This window comes from Paroedura picta, chromosome 6 (genome assembly GCF_049243985.1).
Source record: "Paroedura picta isolate Pp20150507F chromosome 6, Ppicta_v3.0, whole genome shotgun sequence".
In the NCBI taxonomy this organism is placed as follows: Eukaryota; Metazoa; Chordata; class Lepidosauria; order Squamata; family Gekkonidae; genus Paroedura; species Paroedura picta.
In genome coordinates, this window is record NC_135374.1 from 119,273,242 (window position 1) to 119,280,655 (window position 7,414).

General features: G+C 47.6%; 1 long non-coding RNA gene across 1 annotated transcript; it reads right to left on the minus strand.

Moving 5' to 3' along the window:
• Positions 1–1,711: 1,711 nt before the first annotated feature.
• Positions 1,712–4,326, minus strand: LOC143840800 (uncharacterized). Its single transcript, XR_013232426.1, has 3 exons — positions 4,107–4,326; positions 2,009–2,084; positions 1,712–1,914 (listed from the first exon to the last, which is right to left on the minus strand). It is a non-coding gene; the product is annotated as an uncharacterized LOC143840800 (long non-coding RNA).
• Positions 4,327–7,414: the final 3,088 nt, after the last annotated feature.

Genomic DNA, 7,414 nt, shown 5'->3' on the forward strand with positions numbered 1-7,414 from the left:
AAGAGTTGATTTTATACCCTGCTTTTCGCTATGTAAAGTAGTGAAAGCAGCTTACAATTATAAATACAATAATGGGAGCCTTTGATGTGCTTAACCCCCTTGTCTTGGCCTGATTTGTGTTCCTGCAGGAGTCAGCCGATGGATCAGAAGTCTGGATTTTCTGCTGGTTTTCCCCTCCCCTATTTTGGCTTGTCAATCAATGTTATGTGGCAGAACTTCCCAATCACCTTCCAGCTGCATTTCATTGCATTTCAATACCCCTCCTTCCCACCCACCCTCCTTTCAAGGCTGAAATCAATCGTGTGTGTGCACGCGTGTGCATGTGCGTGTGTGTGTGTGCGTGTGCACGTGTGCATGCGTGAGTATGGCTGGAATTGCATTGTAACACAATCTCAGTGTAATGAAATTGCACCCAATCCACTCCCCCCTCTTCCTTTACTCAGGAAGCTAGATAGTGGGGTGTGGGTGAGGGGACAGCGTGATTGTGCCCTGTGGATTTGTCAGAGGGGAAGGAAACAATCCCAGCCATAATCACCAGCCCTCGTGACAGGAGGTAGGGACCTCCATGGCCGACCTCACCAGCTCTGGGGATGGGAGGTTGGGATTCAGCAGGAACCCCCAGGACAGCTCTTGCTGCCGCGGGGCTTGGAACCAGCATCAGGGCCTCCCAGGTGGCAGGTGGTGACAGCTTGCGGTGCTCTTTGGCCAATGGAGAGGGCGGACAGAAAGGTGAGCGCTTGCCCATTGCAGAAGGCTACAGCACTCCTGGTCCAGCATGGAGGGCGGGGAGAAGGGCAGGCCTACAGCGCTCCTTGCCCTCATTTCTGCAGGGCACATTCCCTTATTGCAGGGCAGCTGACAGACAGAATCACAACATCCCTCAGTCGGCCGACATCATCAGGAAGCAAGAATTAGCCCCTCAACCGGACAAGGACTGAGCCACTGCATATTCCTCACACGGGAAAGGTATCTCTGAGGCAGGTGAGGCTGACAGGACTGCTCTGTGAGAACAGCTCTAACAGGACTGTGACTTCCCCAAGGTCATGCCAGCTGGCTGCACATGGAGAAGCAGGGAATCAAAACCAGCTTGCCGGATTAGAAGTGGTTGCTCTTAACTAGGGTTGTGCGCGATGGCGTCCAAATCGGCTGTTCCAGGCCGGCGCAGCCAGTGCCACAGGGGGGGGAGGGGAACTCTGCACCTGCGTGTGTGCCCCAAGTTGCGCAGTGGCACCTGCGCCTCCCCCCCCACGGCGTGGCACTGGCTGCGTCAGCCTGGAATGGCCGATTTGGACACTGCCGCGCACAACCCTACTCTTACCCATGTTGGTCCTGACATTTAATGACCTTATCACAATACATCATGCAACTGCTTAAAACATGAAGAAAGATCATGTGGGGACTGTACCGTCTCTCCTGAGAAATCTCACAGGTCTTCTCAGACATTTCACCTGAGAGGGAGCTTCACACTAGTTCTGAAGTTTACTTCCATTTAAAAGAGAGAAAGAGAGTTTCTGCTATATTCACACACCAGTGAAGAAATAAACCAGCCGATGTCGTTTCTCTTGCTGCAGCTCACGAATATGCTGTCAGGAAGGGTTGATAAATAGCAATGACTGCATTCCTTGTCATTTCCCCTCATTTTATTAGTCTCCATATGTCACCAAATTTCAGGCATGATAATTTATCATAAAAAGGAGGTCTAACAAAACAATAAGAAACACGATTGTACCCCCAGCTGTCACACCAGGACATTATTTGTGTCTTCCTGTCTGGTATGAGAATAATTTTTCACAATGCAGTTAGTCATACTCAGATAATAGTTTTATGCATCCATTTACTGGCATTCATTTCTCAAGTTCTGTGGATGGGCGATATTGCTTGTACACGCGGATACGTCCTTTGCACACGGTTGCACTGGAAAAAAATGGAACTTCAATATGATAGAGGAAATCCACTAGATTAGCTGTTTTGGTTTGTTTTTGGCAATCTGGATAGATTATGTACTCACCTGTTGCTTTGTGTTATCCAGGTCCTTGATACGCTAACCCTTTTAAATTAGTTCCTGGCCTGTTTATGCACATGCTCTGTTTAAAAAAACAGAAATACCATAGAAAAATTAGTTACTTTCTCCTGTTGACTTGACACTCATTAGTGGGTGGCACAAAGGAAAGGGATGGTGTTCTTCTAATTGGTGGATGAAGGATGGGGTGGACACATTTGAAAAGAAAATTCACCCATGAACCAAAGAAAGGGGGGAAGGAAGCAACTTTAAAATACCATGGTGAAAATGTGAGAGAAATGGGTACTCATCCCCCAAAAGGGGTAAGTAAAATGCTGAATTTAAAAAACAAACAAACATGGGGGGACATCCACTTGGAAAACGGGGCCATGTACAGAAACCGGAAAAAAATTGAGGGGACTTCCAAGTTACAGCAGAGGAAACCTCTTGTGCATAATCAACCCTGATTAAGTGGATGAAAGTGAGGCTGTTGTCATGGTAGATTACTGTGTATTGAAGGAATCACTGGACAAGGACAATCCCCTCCTCGGAGGCAGGAGAAGGGTCAATCTGCAGAAGAAGAGCTGTTTTTTGTAACCTGCTTCTACCTACCTGAGGGAGTTTCAAAGGCCTAATATGCACGGCCACTGAAACGGCAGCATAGAGAACGTGGAGGAGGAAGAAGTGAAGCAAACCGCTTATGCACGGGACAGAACACAACAGCGGCAAAACCCAGAGTATCCAATTATGCACGTGGCTACTCCAGAGCCGCTTCTGGTTGTGCCCTGGTCCCGGGAAGCTCACTTTCTTCCTCATCTCGCTAACAAGGCTTTTTCGGCGGCATACGTTGACTCTGCGCCCGGTTGCCACCTGAAGCGTGCATAATTGGTGGTTTTAGCTGCCGCCATTCCACCCCGAATGCGGACCTTCCACTCCGTGCATAATGGGCCAAAGTGGCTTACAATCACCTCCCCTTCCTCCACCCACAACATTCTACCCCTGGGAAGTCGGTAGGGCTGAGAGCACTCTAAGATAACTGTGGTCTCATCTAATGTGGCTTCTCTTATGTTCTTATTTCTATCTCCCCCAATTGGTGTCCATCACCATCCAATGAAGACATTTTTGTTTCATCTGCCATATCCCCCATAACAGGTATTGGCCCTCCTAGTGATGTTTGTGTGTCTGTTTCCTAGGCTGCCCCTTCCTGCAAGCAGGCTTGAGGCAGTTTACCACATTTACCACATAAAACCACATTTAGAACAATAAAACCAGTTTTAAAAATTAACATTCTATCCTTTCTGCAACCTCTATTGACTCGTTCAAGATCTTTTCTTTGTTTAATGGACTCCACTGCCATGAGGAGGTCCACAAGAAGGTGGAGCAGAGCAAGAGATCATGGGAAGTGGGTGAAGCACAGCAAGGCCCATCGCTGATCCCTGCTGTTCTAGCGTCAACCGTCGGCCTGGTGAAAGAGTATCACTTTGCAGGCCCTGTGGAACTTTGTTAGTTCTATCAGGGCCCCAACTGCTGCTGGCAACTCATTCCACCAGGCAGGAGCCAAGGTCAAAAAGGTCTTGGCTCTTGTTGAGACTAGTCAGACTTCCCTTAGGCCAGGAACACCAGCATGGCTGGAATTCATAGAGCGCAAGGCTCTTCGGGGGACATACTAGGCAGTTAACTGAATCACTTTCTCATTTGGACAGTTTACAATAGTTTAATGGGCCCTGATTGGGCAGAATGGTGGCGTAAAAATGTTTTATATAAACAAATTAATTTTGCATTATCGATCTTGGCCCCGCTGTGATTGATCCTAAGTGTCTTGTTCTTCTGCCAACTTGGAACCTTAAAAACAGGTAGGGGGTAAGTGTCTATCGACCGTTGATGGGTCATCAAGTTGTGTGTGTGTGTGGGGGGGGGCACCACTGCTGCCAGTGAAGTATGGGTTGTGCTGGCTTTTGGCATGATCCCTTTTTCGGAGGAGAGCGTTCGCCCACTTGTATTTTAAGGGCTTTGAAAAAACATTCCTTCCTATTCCAATCCGTTCCTCATTTAGTTCTAGCCCCCCCCTCCCCCCAAAAAAGGGTCCTGAGATGCATAGTTTTCTTACCTTCTTCATTACAGGCAGCTGCATCACTTGCTTTATTGACTCCGAATGGCTATATCTAATGAAAGTCCATGCTGGTCAGAATGCTCCAGGGTTTCAACAGATAATCCTGAGGAACATTGGTTGACAAATAGCCTTGGAAGCTATTTGGGAGGAAGAGGGGAGAGGGAGAGCAGATCCGTCTTGGAGGCAAAGAGTCTGGAAACTTCTGCCAGCTTTGGCTGCCAAGTCGTATCCGTTTGAAGGCGCTGTCGAGACTCCCGGTGCTTTAGCCAAGCACTGATTACTTTGGGGATAATCCTCTCAGCAGCCGTAAGGATGGGCCTCGTAATCTCTGTGAAATATTTGTTAATATGAGAGTCGAGGCGTGTCATCTTGTTAAAGAGAAAGAAAAGTGTGTGAAGAGGAACTGCCCGATTTCTCCAACAAGCGACGGGCAGGACAGGATTCTGCAAAGCCCTTGCATGGCTTTGATCTTTGCCCTGTAGGCACAGCTGGACAGAGGACAAGGGAGAGAGCTGTGATGTCACAAGAAGAATCACAGGATGACAAGGAGCAAATTTGCAACCTTTTGACCCCATTGACTTCAATGGACTTAGGGTACAACTGAGGGGGCCTTAAAAACTTGTGGGGGACATCTCATTTTCTTCTGCCCCATTGTTCTCTTTTTCTCCTTCCCTTGAAACCCCCTTTCCTGCTTCCCACTCATCAGTCAATATACCATTACTCACTCACTCACTCACTCACTCACTCACTCACTCACTCTATCCTTTCTCTCAGTCCTTTCTCCCAAGGACTATGCATGGTGAACCAGCACAATCACAAAAACTGAAATCCCTTAGATTTATATATAGCACAAAACACTCAGTGGTTTTATTCACAGCATACAGACCAAAGTTCAAATATACAATGAAAATACCAAATTAGTGCAAAAATAAGTATTTGAATTCTAAAAATAGGGGGGGGGGGGGGTTAAAATCATCAAACAACAACATCAGGCCAGGATTTAAACTCATCATTGAAACAGCATTGGCTAAATATGTTAAGTCAGTATGTTATTCAAATAAAGGTGAAACTTTCCGACTAAAACTTTCTGCCTAATGGCAACTGCACAGCATTTGGCAGTGTGTCTTTGTCTTTGGCAATTTTGTCAATTAGAAGTTTCCTTTGAAGGGGGAGTTTGATACTGGTCTAAAGTTGGCTGACTGGTTCTTACAGTGTTACAGATGGGAAAGTGTAGCAAAACATGTTCGACAGTGTTACAAAAATCACCTTAAAAGAATCTTACTTCCAATACACTCAACATGGCAGCATAGATCACAGTCCTCAATCATTCATCCAAGCAAGTTTTTTGTGCAGTGCAATCCCACCGCCCCTGCAGGAAAAGTCCTCCTGAATAGTTCGGTTTTGAGTAATTTGTGGCCAGCTGAGAGAAAAGCTTTCCTGACCTCCTCAGGCAGGTCATTCACAAGGCAGGAGCTGCAATGGAGAAAGCATGGGTCTGTCAGTTGTTTATCTGCCTCCTGTCTTCCGATTTCCCTCCTTCCCTCCCCCTGAGCCCCTATACAGGCAAATAATGACCCAGTTGTGCAGTGCAGGTCAGCAGGCCAGGCCTGGTTGTGTGGCAGGAATCAGCAAGGGTTTTGGGGGGTAGGTACTTGATTTCCTCCTGCATCTCCTTCCCCACATGGATTTCTTCTTTCCTTCCTCTTGGCAGCCCCGATATCCTCACCTGTCCCTGCTTCCTTTACACCCACCCACCAATCCGCTTTCTATCTGCTCCCCATCTTCAGCTGTAGGCATTATTTTGGTACTACATTAGTATTCAACTTTTCTCTGGCAATGACCACTGAGTGCATTTCATAATGCTTCTATTATTCAGGGAGGGGTGTTAACTCGTGTTTTGTTTTTTAATGTCATTTTTACTTAAAGTTTCCTGGGTGTAGTCTGCACGGGGCTTTTTAACCAGACCCAGTTCGAATGAATCCCTCCCATCTGCATTTTGATATTGGGTGCTCTAAATTGTCTTTCTGCAACAAACACGATCGATTTGTCGTGAACCCACCTTTCCGCTGTGATATCCTGGAGTAGATATAAGCCTTGATATTTCAAAAACTGCCATGAGTACATGTGCATCTCTCTGCTCGTTGAAAATTAACTTGCTGCTGCCTCGTGCCTTGTGCCAACGCTGTAGCAAAACAGTCTTCCCTGATTGGCCAGGGCGTCATTTCAAAGACTTCCTGGTTCCCAGTTGCAAGGCTTCCCTTAAAGTGACTGTGCTCCAGAAGTCCTAACTTTTCTCAGCAGTGATTTGCCTCTTGGTATTTCCCTCCCTCCTCTGCTGTCTCCAATACCCCCCCCCCAAACAAGAAAAGAAAGAAAAAGGCTCATGCTGTGCTTGGCTCCCCCCTCCCCCATTTTGAGCTTCCCCAATCGAGTGCAGGACATTTTCTTTTTCAATTGGGGGGAGGGGGATAGAAGAAGAACTGAGTTTAAATCAATCTGAATTCAGCAGGATAAACAATGAATAAGAATCAGGATACCTTTATTCAATAAAATTGCAAAGCGTAAAATGAAAATTTCAAACAGATCCACAATGGAATAAACAACGTGCAGAATCAGCCCTGGTGTCTCCCCACACACACACACACACACACACACACACACACACACACACACACAAACATACAGCAACCCTGGGGCGTTGTTCAGGACTGTAGAAAGAATAGCTGTTTTTTATTATGTTCATGGCTACAGCTTCCAGATTTAAACTGAGTTTGGATGTGCTGCTTTGCACGCATAGGAGGGTTGCTTATAAGCGGGGGTCATTAACCCCCGGTCCGCGGCCCAATACCGGGCCGCCGGCAGCCGCGCCTGCCTCCCCCCCACAGCAAGAAGGAAGGGAAGAGGCAGGTGTGTCCGCTGGCATGCCAGCGACGCAAACACGCATGTGCGCAGTTGTCACGCATGCACGTTTGCACCCCCTGGTGGCGAAAATTCGCATGCTCACAGTTGCCACGCATGTGCATTAGCACCACCTGGTGGCAAAAATGTGCATGCGAGGAAACTGCGTGTTTGCGTGTGCACGGCACCCAGGCCGTCAGCTCTCCCCTCACCCCCGGAGGCGGTCCCTGACCTCAGAAAAGTTGGGGACTGCTGCTTATAAGGACAGGAGGATGAAACAGGAGGTAAGAAAATTCACGAACATTGGGGGTCAGGATTCCGCGGCACCAGTGTGTTGTTGGTAGGGGAGGGGGGTTGATCTCCAGGAGCTCCCCCCTGCACTTACCTGAATCCAGATAAGTGTCTGG